Raw genomic sequence first — 22,500 nt, 5'->3', positions numbered from 1 at the left:
CTCACATGGACCAGAGACCAGAAAGACAGCTGGAACCTGGATGCCGATGAAGGAGGGCCCAGCAAGACAGATGGGCTCAGTAATTAGAGACCCACAGGACGAGAGAAGGCAGGACCAGTGATACCTTAGTGACCCAGAGGGCTCTGTATCTCAGACTCAGAGCTTTGCTGTGGTCTCTATTAAGCTAGAAGCCCACTAAGGAGTGGTTGACCAGGGCCCAGCAGAAGAAGGGGGTAGGATTAGGGAACACTGCAGCTTCTGGCAGGTGTCTCGACATTGACTAAAGCTTGGTGGTGATAATCTTGATTCATTCATTTGATATATCTTTTAACCCAATAGAGAAAAGTTTATTTTCTTAGCAGATTCTTCCCTCTATTAGTGTCTCTTTCTCCAATCCAGGAAACCCATGTAGGTGTTCACCCCACTTTGGTCAGGTCCTAAGCTGAAGTTGAGCTCCTAAGCATTAAGCCTGAAGAACAATAGATAGGTGGTTCTGCTCGGTTAACCAACCACCAGGCTCTTATTTGTCTGAGTGGGTTGGCCCTGTACGGCTGAGAACTGAATAGTTTTGGGACAATAGAGCATATTTTTGTAGAGGCTGAATTAAAGGAAGACAAAGAGGAGGAAGGAAAATGAACTAGCAGCAAGAAGACTGAGGAAAGGGGCGCCTGGGTGGCTCAGTCGGTTAAGCGGCCGACTTCGACTCAGGTCATGATCTCGCGGTCAGTGAGTTCAAGCCCCGCGTCGGGCTCTGGGCTGACAGCTCAGAGCCTGGAGCCTGTTTCAGATTCTGTGTCTCCCTCTCTCTGACCCTCCCCTGTTCATGCTCTGTCTCTCTCTGTCTCAAAAATAAACGTTAAAAAAAAAAAAAAAAAAAGAAGACTGAGGAAAAAGAAGAGAAATAATTTAAAGAAATTTTTTATAAAGTCTTGCTGTATTGTGTGCAACATAAACTTTCCTGCCTTCCCAAGAATTCTTCAGTGAAGTAGATATTCTTTATTGTCTTTTTTTAATGTTTATTTATTTTTTGAGGAGAGAGAGAGAGAGAGACATAGAACATGAGCGGAGGAGGGGCAGAGAGAGAGGGAGACACAGAATCGGAAGCAGGCTTCAGGCTCTGAGCTGCCAGCACAGAGCCTGATGCGGGTCTTGAACTCACGAGCTATGAGATCATGACCTGAGCCGAAGTCAGTCAGTCAACCAACTGAGCCACCCAGGCACCCTGACATTCCTTATTAATCTGTTGTGGAGTTTAATCTCTTTTAAGAATGCATTGAAGGGCACCTGGGTGGCTCAGTCGGTTGAGCGTCTGACTTCGTCATGATCTCATGGTTTGTGAGTTAGAGCCCCGCGTTGGGCTCTGTGCTGACAGCTCAGGGCCTGGAGTCTGCTTTGGATTCCGTGTGTCCTTCTCTCTCTGCTCCTTCCCTGCTCACATTCTGTCTCTCTCAAAAATAAATAAAGATTAAAAAAAAATTTAAAAAATAAAAAAGAATGCATTGAATTGCCGAGTCCCAATTCATGGTGGCCACATGATGAACAAAAGTGGCCTACCAGCATCTTGCCACATTTAGGTCACATATTTTTGGAGCACCTACTGTATGTCAGAAACAATGCCAGGCACTGAGGTTACAACTAGACATGGCCTTGGCTCTTAAGGAGTGTACAGCCTTTTGGTGGACCATGTACAGAATCAGATTACAGTGGAAGACCTTTAATCTGCAATGCCAAACATCATAATTGTTCAGAGTTGTTAAAAGGATATTAAAAGTGATCACTCTGCATAAAGCAGACATATAGACCAATGGAATAAAGAGCCCAGAAATAAATCCTCACATACACGGTCAAATGATTTTCAGCCATTACCAATAGCATTCAATGGGGGAAAGGACAGTTCTTTAACTAGATAGTTTTGGGAAAACTGGATATTGACATGCAAAAGAATGAAGTTGGGCTTTTACACCATATACAAAAATTACTTCAAAATGGATCAAAGATCTAAATGTAAGAGCTAAAACTATAAAACTCTTAGAAAAATACTTGGGGAAGAAGCTTCATGACATTGGATTTGGCAATGATTTCTTGAATATAACATCAAAAGCATAGGCATCAAAAGAAAAAATAGATAAATTGGACTACATCAAAATAGAAAGCTTCTACACAGCAAAGGAAACAATCAGCAAAACTAAAAGGCAACCGATGGAATGGGAGAGGATATTTGCAAACAACATATCAGTTAAAGGGTTAGTATCCAAAATCTATAAAGAACTTATCAAACTCAACACCCAAAAAACAAATAATCCAGTGACAAAATGGGCAAAAGACATGAATACACTTCTCCAAAGAAGACATCCAGATGGCCAACCGTCACATGAAAAAATGTTCAACGTCACTCATCATCAGGGAAATAAATACAAATCAAAACCACAATGAGAAACCACCTCACACCTGTCAGAATGGCTAACATTAACAACTCAGGCAACAACAGATGTTGGCGAGGATGCGGAGAAAGAGGATCTCTTTTGCACTGCTGGTGGGAATGCAAACTAGTGGAGCCATTCTGGAAAACAATATGGAGGTTCCTCAAAAAACTAAAAATAGAACTACCCTATGACCCAGCAAATGTACTACTAGGTATTTATCCAAGGGATACAGATGTGCTGTTTCAAAGGGGCACATGCACCCCCATGTTTATAGTAGCACTATCAACAATAGCCAAAATATGGAAAGAGCCCAAATGTCCATCGATGGATGAATGGATAAAGAAGATGTGGTATATATATAATGGAGTATTACTTGGCAGTCAAAAAGAATGAAATCTTGCCATTTGCAACTATGTGGATGGAACTAGAGGGTATTATGCTAAGCGAAATTAGAGAATGACAAATATCATATGACTTTACCCATATGAGTACTTTAAGACCCAGAACAGATGAACACAAGGGAAGGGAAGCAAAAATAATATAAAAACAAGGAGGGGGACAGAATATGAGAGACTCTTAAATATGGAGAATAAACAGAGGGTTACTGGAGGGGTTGTAGGAGGGGGGATGGGCTAAATGGGTAAGGGGCATTAAGGAATCTACCCCTGAAATCATTGTTGTACTATATGCTAACTAACTTGGATGTAAATTAAAAAAATAAAATAAAATAAAAATAAATTAAATAATTTTTTTTAAACTTAAAGCTTCTGTGCATCAAAGGACACAATTGACAGTGACAAGGCAATGAACAGAATGGGTGAACGTATTTGCAAATCACATATCTGGTAAAGGGTTATATCCAGGATACATAAAGGACACCTACATCTCAACAATAACAAAAACAAACAACCCAATTAAAAAGTGGGCAAAGGACTTGAGTAGGTATTTCTCTAAGGAAGGAAAACAAAGGGCCAATGAGCACATGAAAAGATGCTCAACATCACAGCTCAGTAGAGAAATGCAAATCAAAACCATAATGAGATGCTACTTCACACCCTTTGGGAGGGCTACTATCAAAAAAGGAAATAACAAGTGTTGGTGAAAATGTGGAGAAATTGAAACCCTCACACACTGTTAATAGAATGTAAAATGGTACAACCACCGTGGAAAACAGTATGGCAGTTCCTCAAATACGTAAAAACAGGGGCACCAGCCTGGCTCTGTTGGTGGGGCATGGGACTCTTGATATTGGGGTCATTGAGTTCAAGCCCCATGTTGGGTGTAGAGCTTACTTAAAAAAAAAAGAAAGTAAAAGCAGAATTACCATTTGAACTAACAATTCCCCTTGTGGTTATATACACCTAAGAATTGAAAGCAGGGACTTGAACAAATATTTATTTATTTTAGTTTATTTTTTAAATATTGGTTTATTTTGGGGGGGAGAGTGCAAGCAGGGGAGCGGCAAAGAAAGGGGGACAGAGGATCCAAAGTGGGCTCTGCACAGACAGGTTAACAGCAGCAAGTCTGATGTGGGGGTCAAACTCATGAACTACGAGATCATGACCTGAGCTGAAGTTGGATGCTCAACTGACTAAGCCACCCAGGTGCCCAGAACAAATACTTAAATACAATGATATTCATCGCAGCATTATTCACAATATCCAAAATGTGGAAGCAACCCAAGTGTCCAGCAGGGGATGAAATGGGTAAACAAAATGTGCTCTATACATACAATCGAATTTTATTTAGGCTTAAAAAGGAGTGAAATTCTTGAGGACATGCTAAGTGAAATGTACTAGTCACAAAAGGATAAATATGATTCTGCTTGTATTAGAGACCTAGAGTAGTCAAAATCAGAGACAAAGAAAGTAGAATAGAGGGTACCAGGAGCTGGGAAGTTTAATGGGTATAGCATTTCAGTTTGGGATGATGAAAATATTCTTGAGATAGATGGCAGTGATGGTTGCACAACAATGTGAATATACTTACTGTCACTGAATTGTACATTTAAAAGTGGTTAAGATGTGGGGCACCTGGGTGGCTCAGTCGGTTAAGCATCTGACTTCACTCAGGTCATGATCTCATGGTTCATGAGTTTGAATCCCACATCGGGCCCTGTGCTGACAGCCCAGAGCCTGGAACCTGCTTCGGATTCTGTGTGTCTCTCTTCCTCTGCCCCTCCCCTGCTCATACTCTCTCTCTCTCAAAAAAAAAAAAAAAAAATTAAAAAAATTAAAAGTGGTTAAGATCGTACATCTTATGTTATCTTACCACAATTAAATTTTTTTTATTTAAAAAGAAATGCTCACTCAGAAATCATACCACCATAAAGACTGACAACATGGTGTTATCAGAGATGGTATGATCCAGTGGATTGTGAATGACTGGCGCTTGGTAAGGTGATGGCTGCCCAGATAAGGCAGATTCTGGCAGACGGTGGCCCTCACATTGTAATGAACTCATGGCAACGGAATCTATGACAGTTTTCAGGCATTTATGTGTTTTGGCAGGTAGCAATGATTTTAGTTTGATCATTGTCAAACTAAACAAATTCTGGCATTTAGATATTCAAACTTCAGAACTATTGTAATTTCAGAATGGAGCGGTTCTCAGACCTTTCATGCAAATGGTCTTCTGTTGTGATTACAGTATGAGAAGTGCCATAAAAGATATAGATGTAAGTTACCTATTTGTCTACTCATTATTGAGACATCCTATGGACTTTATACGTTCCAGGAGACAGGACAGAGGAGTAAGTAAGTTCCTAATTCTTCTCTCCATCCTCTGCCATTCTATGCATCCTTCTTCAGGTGGCATACTTTGGCTGTGTGGTTCATTTTGCCTTGTTGGCAAGGCTGAGGTAATGGTAATCCAACTCTACAAAATGGTACTAGTGGGGAAACCAGTTGTCCTATGATTTTTTTCAGAGATTGTGTTCAGGACTATGGGACTATCCTCAGCAAATAGCACCTATGAGGGAGTGAGGGCAGTGGGGATGTTCCTGTGAGAAGCTCTGAAGCCAAGAACATCATTCAGAGTTGAGTGAGACAAGGGGGTGGGGCCCCCTACCTCACGGTCATTGGTGCAGGTTCCTGGAGAAGGGGCATAACCAGGGGTGAGTGACTCTCTTTGGCTGTGATCAAGGTTGGAGGGGAGTTGGAGCTGGGCGACCTCAACAGCCAACACTCCTGGGCAGGTGGGGGTTGAGTACCTTAGTTCTATAGGGAAGTTGGGAATCTGGGTGGCATAGTTCACTCGTAGACACTGCACCAATCCCTTGCTGGCATCCTCGGGAATTATTGGCACAAGAAGTTGGCCATGATCTCACGGTTCATGGATTCGAGCCCACGTGAGGCTCTGTGTTGACAGCTCAGAGCCTAGAGCCTGCTTTGGATTCTGTGTCTCCCTCTCTCTCTGCCCCTCCCCTGCTCGCACTCTGTCTCTCTGTCTCTCTCAAAAATAAACATTAAAAAGAAATCTCTTGCTCAAACAATATTATAACACAAAATGGGAATAAAATTTTATTAGAGTTGCACCTTCTTTCTGCATTGCTTATTTTTACCTGCTGTGCTGTTATTGGTCGGTATTCTTATACATATACCAATTTTATATATGTACGATTATAAGCATTATATGAGTGTATTTATAATATTTGTATTATATGAATATAAACAATACAAAATTTCCCTGATTGCAGTGGTTATTTATTTACTTATTTTTAAAGATTTTATTTTTAAGTAATCTCTATACCTAATGTAGGCCTTGAACTTACAACCTCAAGATCAAGAGTCATACGCTCCACCAACTGAGCCAGCCAGGTGCCCCCATGGTGGTTATTTTTTTAATGAGTTAAATTTCATACAGAGAAATGTAAAGATCTTAAATATACCATTATATTAGTTTTTTTTTTTTTTTAATTTTTTTTCAACGTTTTTTATTTATTTTTGGGACAGAGAGACAGAGCATGAACGGGGGAGGGGCAGAGAGAGAGAGGGAGACACAGAATCGGAAACAGGCTCCAGGCTCCGAGCCATCAGCCCAGAGCCTGACGCGGGGCTCGAACTCACGGACCGCGAGATGGTGACCTGGCTGAAGTCGGACGCTTAACCGACTGCGCCACCCAGGCGCCCCTATATTAGTTTTAATAAATGTATGCATCTGGGTAACCAGCACCCCAGTCAAGGTTAACATTTCCATCATTCTAAAAAGTTCCCCAGTGACCTCTTCCAGTCAAACTTCACCCCCACAGGCAACTCCTGTTCTCATTTCTTTTTTTCCTTCCAGTTTTTTTTGAGATTTAATTGACACACAGCACTGTATAAATTTAAGGTATATAGCATAGTGACATATATATATATATATATACATATATATATATATAGTGAAATTATTACTATAATACATTTAGTTAGCATCCATCATCTCATATAGATACAAAAAGAAAAAAGGGAAAAAATTTTGTCCTTGCAGTGAGATGTTTTATGATTTACTCTCTTAACAACTTTCACATATACCATACGACAGTGTTAGCAACGGTCATCATGTTGTGCATTACATCCCAGTACTTATTTATATTATAGCTAGACGTTTGTACCTTTTGGCCCCCTTCATTTAATCCTCCCTGCCTATGTTCCCCTCTTCCTTGTCTCTGTAATCACAAATCTGGTCTCTATTTCTATGAGTTTGTTGTTGTTTTGAATTTCACATATAAGTGAGAACATATGGTACTTGTCTTTTCTGTCTGACTTATCTCACTTGGCATAATGCCCTCAAGGGCCATCCATGTCATTACAAATAGCAGGATTTCCTTCTTTTTTATGGCTGAATAGTATTCTATTGTATATAAATACCACAACTTCTTTATCCATTCATCTCTTAATGGACACTTGGGTTGTTTCCATGTCTTGTATATTGTAGATAATGCTGTTATGAACATGGTAGGGGGGCAGATATCTCTTCTTCATAGTGTTTTTGTCTCCTTTGGATATATTTCCAGAAGTGGGATTGTCGGATCATATGGTAGTCCTATTTTTAATTTTTTTACTTCCCCACTCTTTTCACAGTGGCTGCATCAATTTATATTCCCATGAAAAGTACATAGCAATTTCCTTTTGTCCACGTTCTGGCCAACATTTGCTATCTCTTGTCTTTTTGTTGATAGCCATTTTTACCTACATGGAGTAATGTCTCAAATAGTTTTGATTTATGTTTCCCTGATTAGTTATGTTGACCACCTTTTCATATACCTGTTGGCCCTTTGTCTCTTCAGCAAAAATGACTCTTCGTGTCCTTTGCCCATTTGTATTATTATTATTATTACTATTTTTAATATTGAGTTGTAGGAGTTCTTTATATATTTTGGATATTAGCCCATCATCAAGATGTATGATTTGCAAATATTTTCTTTCATTCCATAGGTTGCCTTTTTATTTTGTTGATGGTTTGCTTTGCAGTGCAGAAGTTTTTAGTTTGATGTAACCCCACCTGTTTGTTTATTTTTTTGTTGTTGTTGCTTGTGTTTTAGGTATCATATCCAAAAAATTATTGCCAAGACTCTGATTTCTATCACCAGGATTAGTTTTTTTTAAGTTTATTTTTTTATTTATTTTGAGAGAGAGAGAACGAGCATACTCGTGTGTAAGAGTGGGGGAAGGGCAGATAGATGGGGGAGAGAGGGAATCTCAGGCAGGCTCTGCACTGTCATCACGGAGCCCTACACAGGGCTTGAACCCATGAACTGTGAGATCATGATCTGAGCTGAAAATGAGTTAGATGCGTAACTGATTGAGCCACCTAGGTGCCCTGACCATGGATTAGTTTTGTCTGGTTTTGAATTTTACCTGGAAGGAAGCATAAAAAATTAACATTTCTGATACATACATACTGCTTTACTATTTTATTTTTTATACTCATTTTTTTTTGTTGAAGTATAGCTGACACACAACATTACATTAGTTTCAGGTGCACACATAGCAATTCAACAAGTTTACACATTATGCTATGCCCACCACAAGTATGGCTACCATGTGTCACCATACTATGCTATTATAATACCATTGATTATATTTCCTGTGCTGTACTTTTTATTTCTGTGGCTTACTCATTCCACAACTGGAAGCCTATACCTCCTATTCTCCTTCACACCTTTTACCCATCCCCTTACCCACCTCCCCTCTGGCAGCCATCAGTTGTTCTCTGTATTTCTGGGTCTGTTGCTGCTTTTTGTTTGTTTATTCATTTGTTTTGTCTTTTTAGATTCCATATATAGGTTAAATCACAATAGGATTTGTCTTTCTCTACCTGACTTATTTCACTTATTAACCCTCCAAGTCCATCCATGTTGTCACAAATGGCAAGATCTCATTCTTTTTGATGGCTGAGTAATACTCCATTGTGTACACATACCACATCTTCTTTATCCATTCCTCTATGGATAGACACTTGGGTTGCTTTTATATCTTGGCGATTGTAAATAATACTGCAGTAAACATAGGGATGCGCATTTCTTTTCAAATTAGTGTTTTTTGTTTGTTTTTTCTTTGTTGAGACTTTTTTTTCTTTTTTTCTTTCTCTTTTTTTAAATTTAAATTTTAGTTAGTTAACATACAGTGCAATATTGGTTTCAGGAGTAGAATTCAGTGATTCATCACTTACATACAAAACCCAGTGCTCATCACAAGTACCCTCCTTAATACACAACACCCATCTAGCCCATCTCCTACACACAAGTCTCTTGTGGTTTGTTCCCCTGTCTTCTCTTTCCCCCTACTTCCCATATGTTCTTGTGATTTGTTCTTTAAATTCCACATATGAGTGAAATCATATGGTATTTTTCTTTCTCTGATAGCTTATTTCACTTAGCATAATACCTTCTGGCTCCATCCACATCATTGCAAATGGCAAGATTTCATTCTTTTTGATGGCTGAGTAATATTCCATTTATACATATCTTCTTTATCCATTCATCTATGGATGGACACTTGGGTTGCCTCTATATCTTGGCTATTGTAAATAATGCTGCAGTAAACATAGGGGTGCATATGTCTTTTCAAATCAGAGCTTTAATTTTCTTTGGGTAAATACCCAGTAGTAGAATTACTGAATCATATGGTATTTCTACTTTTAATTTTTTGAGGAACTTCCGTAGTGTTTTCCACAAGAATTGTACCAATTTACATTCCCACAAATAGTGCATGAGGGTTCCTTTTTCTCCACATTCTCCAATACTTATTTCTTGTCTTTTTGATTTTAGCCATTCTAACAGGTGTAATGTGATATCCTATTGTGGTTTTGATTTGTATTTCCCTGATGATGAGTGATGTTAAGTACCTTTTCATGTGTCTGTTGGCCATCTGCGTGTCTTCTTTGAAAAAAAATGTCTATTTAGGTCCTCTGCATATTTTAATTGGATTATTTGGGTTGAGTTTTTTTTTTTTTTTTGGTGTTGAGTTGTAGAAGTTGTTTATATATTTTGGATATTAACCTCTTATTAGATGTATCATTTCCAAGTATCTTCTCCCACTTAATATGTTGCATTTTCGTTTTATTGATGGTTTCCTTCACTGTGCAAAAGCTTTTTATTTTGGTATAGTTCCCATTGTTTATTTTTGTTTTTATTTCTCTTGCCTTGGGAGACACATCTAGAAAAATGCTGTTCTGGCTGATGTCAAAGAAATTACTGCGTATGTTCTCTTCTATGAGTTCCATGGTTTCAGGTCTCACATTTAGGTCTTTAATCTATTTTAAGTTTATTTTTGTGTATGATGTTAGAAGGTGGTCCAGTTTCATTCTTTTGCATGTAGCTTTCCAAGTACCATTGATTGGAGATACTGTCTTTTCTCTATTGTATATTCTTGCCTCCTTTGTATAGAGTAATTGAACATATGGATTTATTTCTAGGCTCTCTGTTTCATTTATCTATGTCTATTTTTGTACAAGTTTTTGTACTGTTTTGATTACTACAGCTTTGTAGTGAAATCTGGAGTAGTGATATCTTCAGCTTTGTTCTTCTTTCTTAAGGGTTAGTTTGGCTATATGTAATCTTTTTATGATTTCATACAAATTTTAGTATTATCTGTTCTAGTTATATGAAAAAATGTTGTTAGCATTTTGATAGGGATTGTGTTAAATCTGTAGATTATTTTGAGTAGTATGGACATTTTAAAACACTAATTATTCTAGCAAATGTGCTGCTGAAGCGAGCACAAAAAATACTAATTATTCTAATCAGTGAGCATGGCGTATCTGTCCATTTGCTTGTGTTGTCTTCAATTTCTTTCATCATTGTTTTATAGTTTTCAGAGTACATGTCTTTTACCTCCTTGGTTAAGTTTATTTCTACATATTTTTCTTTTTGGTGTAATGGTAAATGGAATTGTTTTCTCAATTTCACTTTTTCCTACTTCATTATTAGTATATAGAAATGCAACTGATTTCTGTGTATTAATTTTGTATTCTGCAACTTTACTGAATTCATTTATTACTTCTAATAGTTCTTTGATGGAGTCTTTAGGGTTTTCTGAGTATAGTATTATGTCATCTGCAAAAAGTGACAGTTTAATTCCTTCCTTACCAATATGGATGCCTTTTATTTCTTTTTTTTGGTCTGATTGCTGTGGCTGGGACTTCCAGTACTATGTTGGATAAAAGTTGTGAGAGTAGACATCATTGTCTTGTTCATGATCTTAGAGGAAAAGCTCTCAGTTTTCCACCATTTAATAGGATGTTAGCTGTGAGTTTTTCATATATGGCCTTTATTATGTTGAGCTATGTTCTCTCCAAACCCACTTTGTTGAGAGTTTTAATCATGAATGTATGTTGTACTTTGTCAAATGTTTTTTCTACATCTGTTAAGATGATCATATGATTTTTATCCTTCATTTTGTTAATATGATGATACACAAACATTTAAAAGAGCAACTTTCCCCCCTTATTTTATACTACTTATGCAGTTTTCTGATTATAAATAATACATCCTTTAATTATCAACATTTAAAAATATGGAATAGTATTATGCAGCATTAAAAATGATTGTCCTTATTTAAGAGACAAAACAGATGAACATAAGGGAAGGGAAACAAAAATAATATAAAAACAGGGAGGGGGACAAAACAGAAGAGACTCATAAATATGGAGAACAAACTGAGGGTTGCTAGAGGTGTTGTGGGAGGGGGGATGGGCTAAATGGGTAAGGGGCACTAAGGAATCTACTCCTGAAATCATTGTTGTACTATATGCTAACTAATTTGGAAGTAAATTTTAAAAAATAAAAACTAAAATTAAAAACAAATTGTCCTTAGATTTTCTTCCTATAGGTAACCACTGAATCTTGACATATTTTCTTACAGAAGTTGTTCTCAAAAAGTCTGATCTCCAGACGAACAGCATCAGAGAACTTGTCAGAAATGCAAAATTTCCAGTCTCATCCAAGACCTACTAAATCAGAAACACTGGGGGTAGGGCCACCAGTGTGTTTAAAGATGTTTTCCAGGGTGTCTCTGATATGTGCACATTTGAGAACCATTTCCTTATAATGCTTTTTTTTCCCCTTTCCTTTTCTCTTTCTTTCTCAGATAGATTATACTATCCTCACATTTTTACATTCTACTTTTTTATGTGACAGTTTATTAGGAGCATTACCATGTAATGATGGGTAGGGAGTTAACTTACCCAGATTAATTACAACTGGTGTGGTCTGTAATGAGGCTAAATGTGGCCTGTTTTGGCTCTTGTCTTCTCTTGCAGTAACTATTTCTCAACAGGACCTCATTTGTGGATGGCTTCCTTTACTGGCTCTCACCACCATATAGTGTGATGATGCTAGAAATGTGTTTGGGTGGAATGACTCTAGTTGTATGTGGGAAGATTTACAAATTTACAAACAGACCTTATCTCATGCAGGACTGGTGAGTAACAATTTTATCCAGGCAAGTGACACAGAGGGATGACACTTGTGGTTCCCAAATAAGAACTGGTTTTAAGAAATCAAGGTGGGCAGACACAGACTTGCCAATGGCAGGGGAAACATCTTGAAGGAAAAATAACTTACATAGCTCTTTGGGGGACACTGGATTCTTGATTCTGATTGAACAATAACCATCCCTCTTGCCTCATGACACAGTAGTACCAAGAAGTACTGCTTCCATTGGTAGATTCTACACTGTCAGGGCTGACTTTGGTCTGCCTTGGAAAATGCCCATTGACTGTTACTGTCATGATATGATATTTGTTAGGCTGAAAAAGGAGGGCAAGGGACTTAATCCAAAATTATCCCCAGAATGTAGCCCTCTACATAAAAGCTTTGCTGTCCTCTTGTAAGAAATACCTTTCAAGAGATGCCTTGTGAGGACTCAGATTGGGGAAGAGACTTGCAATTACTTGCACAGGGGCAGTGTCAGACTATTTCAGAGTGATGGCACCTGTATCGGCACTTCTGGGAAAAGACAAGGAGAAAAACATGAAAAGTAGTGTGATAGAATGCAAAAACAAATGCATTCTAGGACCAGGATGACTTGATTTAGCATCAGAGCAGAGGCGCTTATCAGTTGTGCGACTGTATCAGTTATCTATTGCTGAGTAACACATTACTCCCAAAATGTGGCATTAAAAAACACACATTTATTAACTCACAGTTTCTGTGGATCAAGGATTCAGTGTTGGATTCTCTGAGCTCTCTGCTTTAGGCTGTAATTCAGGCTCCCAAGTCTGCAGTTGAGGTGTCAGCTGGTGCTGAGGTTTCATATGAAGACTCAGTTGGGGAGGGTCTTATATTCGACAGCTTGGGCTGCCATGACAAAGCACCACAGACTGGGTGGCTTAGACAACTGACACTTACGTCTTCCCAGTTCTGGAGACTAGAAGTCCAAGATCAGCATGGTGGGCTCTGGTGAGAGCTCTCTCCCTGGCTTGCAGATTGTCACCTTGTTTTGTCCTCACATGGTGGAGAGAGAAAGAGACCAAGTTTTCTGGTCTCTTATAAGGCTATTCATTCCATCATGAGGGCCCCACCATCATGAGCTCGTCTAAACCAAGTTACCCCCCATAGGCCCCATCTCCAAATCCTAGCACTTTGTGGGGGTAGGGCTTCAACATAGGAATTTGGGGGGAGCACAGTTCAGTCCATCATGGATCTGCTTCCAAGCTGACTCATGTGGTTGTTGGCAGTATTCAGTTCCTCACAGGTTGTTGGACTGATGGCCTCAGTTCCTTGTTGCCTGTTGGTCAGAGGTCACCCTCAGTTCCTTCCACATGGACCTCTCCAACAAGGCAGATGACTTCTCTGAATTCTCCCCCTTTTTTTCCCTGTAAAATGGGGATAGTTATAGTTGTCCTAGAGTTGTGCTGTGGGATTCATTGAGTTAGTGTGGAAAATGGCTTTGCACAGAGGCTGGCATTGTTGTGGCTTTCTGAATGGTAACTATTATTACTATTATTACAATTTTCAGAGCATCTGATACTCTGTAGCCTGGCTATTGTTCATACAGCATATGGGGCTATGCCCCTTCTCCCTGCTATAACACAGAGGCTTCCCCAGGTAAAGGACAGTTTCTTTTTTTTTTTTTTTTTTGTTTTTGTTTTTTGTTTGTTTGTTTGTTTTTTGTTTGTTTGTTTTTGGTAAAGGACAGTTTCTAAACTGCAGAGAAAATACTTTTCTTGAAGCATGTCAGACCACATGACCTGACAGTTCTCAGACAAGCACCATGGAGTATATAGTAGTCATACTTTCTGTTGTCCCTTCTGTGTCAGCCTCTCAGAGCAGGCCCAAGAATTTGCTTTCACGCCCCTGGAAACCAGACCGCTTATAGCATCCATTGGCCATACATGACTTCTTGGGGAAGTTCAGCCTGAGCCACCTTTGCATGGAAGATCTCAGTTTGTCCTGTTTTGCAAACCACTGTCTGTTTTCTGTCCAAGATTTTGAGTCTGCTTCTTTCCCATATAATCCTGGGCACAATTAACAAGGTGAAGTATGCTTTCCAGAGGTCTTGGAAGCCGTATCTTTCTCAGTCATCATTTGGGGTGATTAAAAGGGGAAGTATAACTTTTTGTCTTATTGCCATGGGATAATGTAGATGTTCCTAATCCTCACTGTGTAGAAATAAGACCAGACTGAACGTCTGTTCTGAATTATCTTTCTGCCTAAATAGAGCCCAGGAGGGACCCTAACTTGCAAAAAATATATTATTCAGCCCAATGCTGATTTCATTTCCTAAAAGAGATTGGGTCCAAATAAGACTTTAATTGAATTCAGCCTCTTGACCTGATACTGACTTGGTTCTCCCTCCTAGTGCCTTCCAACATTAGACAAGGGAGGAGGAGGAGGAGGAGGAATAGACAAATAAAGCGATTCACATGGATTGATGGGCCGAGCCACTTCCACATTCCATAAAGCCCAAATGACTGTATAGGAAACAGCTGCAGTATTTACTGGGGACCCTAAGGCCTCATTACCATCCCACCTCCTCACAGGGGGTGTTTGGCTCCGAATGGAGTGCAGTGGAGGGAGTAATTGATTCTGCTGCCCTGGCACCTGGTGTTTCTGCCAAATGCCTGAGGTCACTGCCACAAACAGACCCCACTCCACTGTGTGGAGGGAGGCCTCAGGGTCTCTGGTGAGAGGTAGACAGCAGAGCCAAAAGCAGGTCAGAAGAGATTTTGTTGTTCATCTGTTCATATCTTTGTTCATTCGCTCAAGAATTATTTATTGAGCACCTACTAAACGTCAGGTACTGTTGAAGGCACAGGAACACCGTGACAGACATGGTCCCTGCCTTCTTAGAGTTTACACTCTGGAGCTGCTTATATGAAATCAAATTAAAATTTCAGTTCTTCAACCACATGTCAAGTGCTCAATAGGCTGGTGGCTATTGCATCGGACAGTACAGGTATAGAACATTTCTAGTATTGCAGGAAGTTCCATCAGATACGCTAGTCTAGTGTGGGTAGAGTGTAGAGGGTCTGGAGACTGTCATTAAGTGAACAAACGTGTACATAAATAAGATAATTTCAGACGTGGTGCTACTCTGAAGAAAATAAACAGAGGAATGGACTAGAGTTGCCCTTTAATAGGGTGATCTGGGTGGGCTTCTCTGAGAAGGTGACACATGGGCCAGGACCCTGGAAGGAGCAGAGTGAACAGAAAGTCCTTGTAGCATTCCAGAAGTATAAGAAAGCCACTGTGGCTTGGAGTAGGGAACCAGAGAGAGAGCAGTATGAAATTGGGCCAAGAGCAAGTAGAGGCCCAATCACATGGGATCATGGGGAAGAGTATGCATTTACTTCTAAGTGCTGGGAAGCCACTGCAGGATTCTTACCAGTGAACTGTCATGACCTGATCTACATGTTAAAAGCTCATTCTGTTGCTACAAAGGGCCATATTTCGTTCTTTCTCATTGCCCTGTAGTACTCCATTGTGTATATAAACCACAATTTCTTTATCCATTCATCAGGTGCTTTGTAGCAACATGGATGGAACTGGAGAGTGTGATGCTAAGTGAAATAAGCCATACAGAGAAAGACAGATACCATATGTTTTCACTCTTATGTGGATCCTGAGAAACTTAACAGAAACCCATGGGGGAGGGGAAGGAAAAAAAAAAAGAGGTTAGAGTGGGAGAGAGCCAAAGCATAAGAGACTCTTAAAAACTGAGAACAAACTGAGGGTTGATGGGGGGTGGGAGGGAGGGGAGGGTGGATGATGGGTATTGAGGAGGGCACCTTTTGGGATGAGCACTGGGTGTTGTATGGAAACCATTTTGACAATAAATTTCATATATTGAAAAAAATAAAATAAAATAAAAGGAAAAAAAAATAAAAGCTCATTCTGGCTCCTACGTTGATCATAGATTGTCAGGAGGCAAGAGTGGAGGCAGAGGACCAGGAAGGAGGCTATTAAAGCTGTCCAAGTGAGAGAAGCTGGGCCCTCAGTATCAGGGACAAAAGGGCAGCAGCTAACCCCAGAGGGGTAGCTCTGTGGGAGACAATCTCTTATCTGAAAATATGGGAACATTATTAGTACCCAGTGTATGCTATCACTGTTACAAAGACACAGTGAAGGAATGTTTGTAAAGCACCTGTCTTCACAGTACAGCAGCAGGTGGCATTACCTTGTCTCACTTACCTTTGTGTCTCTCCTAAATGATGGAAACAGCCTTTCCTCTGCCTCTCTAGTCCTTTGTCTTATTTATTCTAGTCTGGTTTCCACACTGCCACTGGAGTCACTTTTCCTGAAATTACAAATCTGATGAGGTCAGTTCCCTCAGGGGCTTCTGAATGAAGCCCGGCCAAACCCCACACTTGTTGACATGGCTTAGGAGGCTCTTCAGGCTCTGACCCACATCTCTCTCCAGCATCATCTCCCCCATGTTCTATCTTTAGCTGAGGCTCCAGCTACCCTGATTATCACCCCTCAGCTCACGCAGCTCCCTCTGCCTAGAGCACTTCCCTCCCTGTCTTGCACTTGCAGTCTCCAGCTCTCTGTTTTTCTAGGCCCAGCTTAGAAATGTCTGCCTCTGAGAAGCTGTCTCTTGGCTCTCTAAGCCCAGGTCAAGGGCACTGATTACAAGATCACATGGTACCCTGTACTTCTCCATCACATTGAATTTATAATTCATTGTTTACTGGTCTCTTCCATTAAACTAAGATCTCCATGACAGTTGTGACTGTGTCTGTCTGGTTCATGATTGTGTCTAGTTCTTTGTATGCTTAGCCCATGACAAGTGCTCAAGATGTATTTGTTGAATGAATGGGCAAATGAGGTAAACATCTCCAATTCATATCCTTTGGCATACTTTCTTTCCCTATATTCCCTTTTCCCCATTATTACCATTTCTTTTCTTTTTTTTTTTTTTTTCTTTTTGAGTTAACCATTCTCCAGACTTCCCAACCTGCCACGACAAATACAACAGACAGGATTGCTTAAAAAATAGATATTTATGTTTTCACAGCTCTGGACGTTTGGAAGTCTGAGATCAGGTTATCAGCATGGTTGGGTTTTGGTAAAGGCCCTCTTCCTGGCTTGCCGATTGCCCCTTGTCACTGTGTCCTCACATGGCAGAGGGAGGGAGGGACGGGTAAAAGGAATGGAAGGAGAGAGAGAGAAAGAGAGAGGCAGAGGGAAGGCACGTGCAAGCTCTCTGGTGTCTCTACTTATTCTAAGGCAGTAATCCCATTGTGAGACCCCACTCTCATGAGCTCATCTAACCCTAATCAACTCCCCCAAAACCCCACCTTCACATACCATCGCATTGTGGCTTAGGGCTTCAATGTTGGAATTTTGAGGGAGGGGGTACACAACCTTCAGTCCATAACAGTGAGACAAGGTGAGAATTTGTTGTGGGCTCCCCATTTCCTACCCTGATCTCTAGGTTGCTTATGAATTCATTGGCAGTCGATGGCCTGCATGATGTACTAGAGTCAGATGACCTATGTTTAGAGCCCAGCTCCAGTAGTTATGAGTTATAAGACCTCGATCAAGTTACATCATCCCTTACTTCTCCCAGTACTCAATGGAGGGCACTTAAAGTGGTCAGGACATACTCGTTAAATGCATACAGAGGATCAGTGGGCACTTTAATAATTCTTCATAGCCATATGATAAGTCTTCTCATTCATTACCTCACTTAATGCTTCCAAGAGCCATAAGAAGTCATATTATTCTCCCAGTGCAGAGATGAAGAGGCTGAGACTGGGAGTCTCAAGTTGATCCTTTGTCCTGATGCTGGAACATTTTCCCTATGCTCTTGTTTCCTCTTTTATGTCCTTGTTGTCTCTCCAGTCTTGAGGACTTGTGCCCTATGCAGGTATCTACTGGTCTGTAAGATGTGGCCTGAGTCACTATAGCTTGGTGCTGTGGTCTGAATGTTTGTGTCCCCTCAAAAATGTACATGTTGGAATTCTAACACCTGATGTGACTGTGTTAGGAGGTGGAGCCTTTAGGAGGTGATTAGGCCACGAGGGTAGAGGCTTTATGAGAGGGATTAGTGCCCTTATAAAAGAGACCCGAGGGAGCTTCTGCCTTGCGAGCATACGATGAGAAGTCTGTGACCCAGAAAAGGACCCTCCCCCAACTACACTGGCACCCTTGTCTTGAACTTCCAGCCTCCAGAACTGTGAGAAATAAATGATTGCTGTTTATAAGCCACCCAAGTGGTGGTATTTTGTTATAGCAGCTCAAAGAGACTGAGACTCTTGACCATCTGACAAAGCACCCACAACTGTGCACTAATGTGATTGACCTTATACCTTAGAATTAAAAAAACTTGAAAAGCTGTAAGTTCTTTAGTGTTGGGCTTTCATGGGGTTAATATATTACAACCTTTTCTTCCCCTTTCAAGTTTTGAACCAACTGAGAAGTAAATAAAGGAGACAGATGGATGTTTGTTTAACATGGAGAGTCTTTATTTGTTTAACAAACACTTATGAGGCATTTACTAGGTGCCAGCCAGCAACGTGCCCAAGGTCATGCAGCTAGTGATGGCAAAGCCAGGCTTCCAACCTAGCTCCAAAAACTTTGTTATTTTGCTTCTTAAAACGTAAGCTTTATTCATGATAAAACTAGATTGGAGGACATGGTTTAGGCAAGTGTCCTAGAGGGGAGTTAACTCTTTATCCCTGAATTAGACTCTCCCAGCTAGTTGTGGCTACCACAGGTGTCCTCCACAAGGGAACAGGGCACAGCTAGCCCTGCCCTTCCTCTTAATGCAAGGTCAGAAGAACAGAGCCAAATGTATCCTTTTTGTAAGCGGAGACATCCAAAAAGAGAAGATGAAGGGGGAAATTCAGTCTCTCTTTTCAAGTTCACCAATTGGCTATGTCACTTTTTCTTCTCTGGGGAGGATAATGGGCCAAAGTGTTTACATTTTCCATGGATCTCTTCTTTTTTTAATTTTTTAAAATGTTTATTTATTTATTTCGAGAAAGAGAGAGAGTGTGCATGAGCAGAGAGAGAGAGAGAGAGAGAGAGAGAGAGAGAGAATCCTAAGCAGGCTCCACAATGTCAGCTCAGCGCAGAGCCTGACAAGGTGCTTAGTCTCACAAATCATGAGATGATCACCTGAGCCAAGATCAGGAGCTGGATGTTTAACCAACTGAGCCGTGCAGGTGCACCTCCATGGATAGATAGCTTCTGTGAATTTCCCTTCCTCACCCCCCCATCTTTGTTTGTTTGTTTTTTGAGAGAGAGAGAGTGTGAGAGCGAGCTAGCAGGGGAGGGGCAGAGGGAGAGGGAGATAGAATTTTAAGCAGGCTCTGCATGGGGCATGGACGCGGGGCTCAATCTCATGACAATGAGATCATGACCTGAGCTGAAATCAGGAGTTGGATGCTTATTTTACATCTTTATTTGCACACACACAGATAAAAGATCACTTATACTCCCTAGCATAAAGGCAACTCTCGCCATATTCAAACACCATAAATCTTACTTCCAAGTACCTATAACATTTTTTTCATCATTGAACCATCTGATTTCTTTAGCAAATCTGATAATGTGTTTCTATTACTTTTTTTCTGTTTGTCCAAACTAGGTACTTCTCACATGAATTATCATCATCACCTAATTTGTCTCCATGTTTCCTGTATTTCCTTGGCATGTTGATTTATTTTTTCAATTGGGCAACATTTGAATATAAAATACATCATGGCACCTAAAATGATAGCTGGAGGAAAAAGATTATTTTCTCAAACTCCTTCCTTTTGCACCATTTAATTTGAGCTATTTGATCTCCATTTTACCTACTAAATGTGGAAAAACTTTTAATAGGTATAACAAAGAGGAAAAATAATGGGCTTTAGAATCTGATAGACTTACCTTTCACCCTTGATGCTACAAATTATTCCCTATGTTAACTTGGATGTTTTAGTTAACTTTGAGACTTACTTTTATTATCTTTAAAATGGGAATATAGGGGTGCCTGGGTGGCTCAGTCGGTTAAGCGTCCGACTTCGGCTCAGGTCATAATCTCGTGGTCTGTGAGTTCGAGCCCCGTGTTGGGCTCTGTACTGACAGCTCAGAGCCTGGAGCCTGTTTTGGAGTCTATGTCTCCCTCTCTCTCTGACCCTTCCCCATTCATGCTCTGTCTCTCCCTGTCTCAAAAATAAATAAATGTTAAAATGGGAATATAGTATCATGCCCTTAAAATTACTATGGAGTTTAGATAGGCTAGATTTTAAATTCCTTGAAATCAAATACCTAGACTTGATCATTCAGTCACTCACTGTTATATTCACAGAGCCTAACATAGTGCCCTACAGATGATAGGCAGTCGATAAACCGTAAGTCAGTATTATTCCTAATAAAATGTTATATGTATAAAAAAAAAAGTCAGATGCTTAACTGACTAAACCACCCAGGCTCCCCTCCCCAATCTTTTCCATAGCAGACACATGTTGATTTTGCTCATCCAGAATCCATTCCTCCATCTGGAAATGGCACCTTGATCCTTCTTTGGGAATCTCTTGGGTCATGTGGATTGTTTGGGACTCACCTCATCCCACAGCTCCAGGGGCAAGCCCATGATCCACGCCTGGTGAAGCAGAACATTCCACCTTCTGGCCACAGTGATTGATTCATGGATAGCCATGCATCCCAGCCCAGGCCAGTTGACTATTCTTGAGACTTTAGCTAGAACTCTTGGGAAAGGCTGCCTTTGTGCTGGAATTGCCAAGCTGGGAGAATTGAGCCTGGAGCTGTTGGGGCCATCTTTGCCATCTTGTGGGGACAGCCTGCCACCATACAGGAAAGCAGAGTGGGGAGTTGGAGGAAGACATACAGTGTTCTGTTGACATTGTTAGAGCCCCTGGATCTAGCCATGCTGACTTATGCTCATTATGAATGAAGCTGATTAAAATTTCATAGGTTTTCCCCTTTTCCCCTTTTTGTGAATTGTGATTTGTTGCCTTTTCCTTTTTCTCTACTGGACTGTTGGTGTTTTTCTCACAGATTTGAAGGAAGTTTTTTTTTTTTTTTGTATTCATTTTTTATTGAAGTGAAATTCACATGACAAAATTAACCATTTCAAAGTGTGCAGTTCAGTGGCATTTAGTACATTCACAATGTTGTGCAATCATTACCTCTTTCTAGTTCCAAAACATTTTCATCACCACCAAAGAGACCCTGTATCCATTAAGCAGTCACTCCCTATTTTCCCCACCTGCCACAGCTCCTGGCAGCCCCTAATCTTCTTTCTGTCTCTGTGGGTTTATCTAGTCTGGATATTTCATATACATGGACTTCTACAATATGTAGCTTTTTCTGTCTGGCTTCCTTCAGCCAGCATAATGTGTTTCAAGGTTCATTCATATTGCATCATTATCAGTGCTTCATTTCTTTTTATGGCTGAATAATATTCCATTGTATGGATAGAACATGTTTTATTTCTCCATCTATCCGTTGATGGACATTTGGATTGTCTCCACCTTTTGGCTGTCATGAACAGTGCTGTTATGAACATTCATGTCCAAGTATTTGTTGGAATTGTATATTAGGGAAATTTGTATGTTTTTGTGTACTAGGGAAATTAGTTCTCAGCTTATAAACAGGTGTTGCAAATATTCTTCCTCAGTTTGCAGTTTGTCTTTGACTTTGTTTATGGTGCTTTTTGGCTGGGCAGAATTTTGAAAAACTTGTTATATAGTTGGGGCACCTGGGTGGCTCAGTCGGTGAAGCGACTGACTTCGGCTCAGGTCATGATCTCACGGTTCGTGGGCTCGAGCGCTGCATAAGGCTCTGTGCTGACAGCTCAGAGCCTGGAGCCTGCTTGGGATTCTGTGTCTCCCTCTCTCTCTGCCCCTCCCCCATTCACACTCTGTCTCTCTCCTTCAAAAATAAATAAAAACATTAATAAAAAAATTGTCATATAGTTGACTGTGTCATCCTTTTATGGCTTATGGGTTTTGTGACATAGTTAGGAAGGCCGCCCTCATATGTGAGGTTATAAAATAATTCTCCCATCGAAGCTGTCACTTATATACTCCTTTCCTCAAACAGGGACTAAAAACAGGCTACTTGTGCTCTCTGCCAGGATTATTGTGAAGACCAAATAAGATAAACAATATGAAAGGGCTTTACAAAATATAA

The sequence above is a fragment of the Panthera tigris genome, chromosome A2 (genome assembly GCF_018350195.1).
Source record: "Panthera tigris isolate Pti1 chromosome A2, P.tigris_Pti1_mat1.1, whole genome shotgun sequence".
Taxonomy (NCBI): domain Eukaryota; kingdom Metazoa; phylum Chordata; class Mammalia; order Carnivora; family Felidae; genus Panthera; species Panthera tigris.
Note: the sequence above shows the minus strand (reverse complement) of the source record.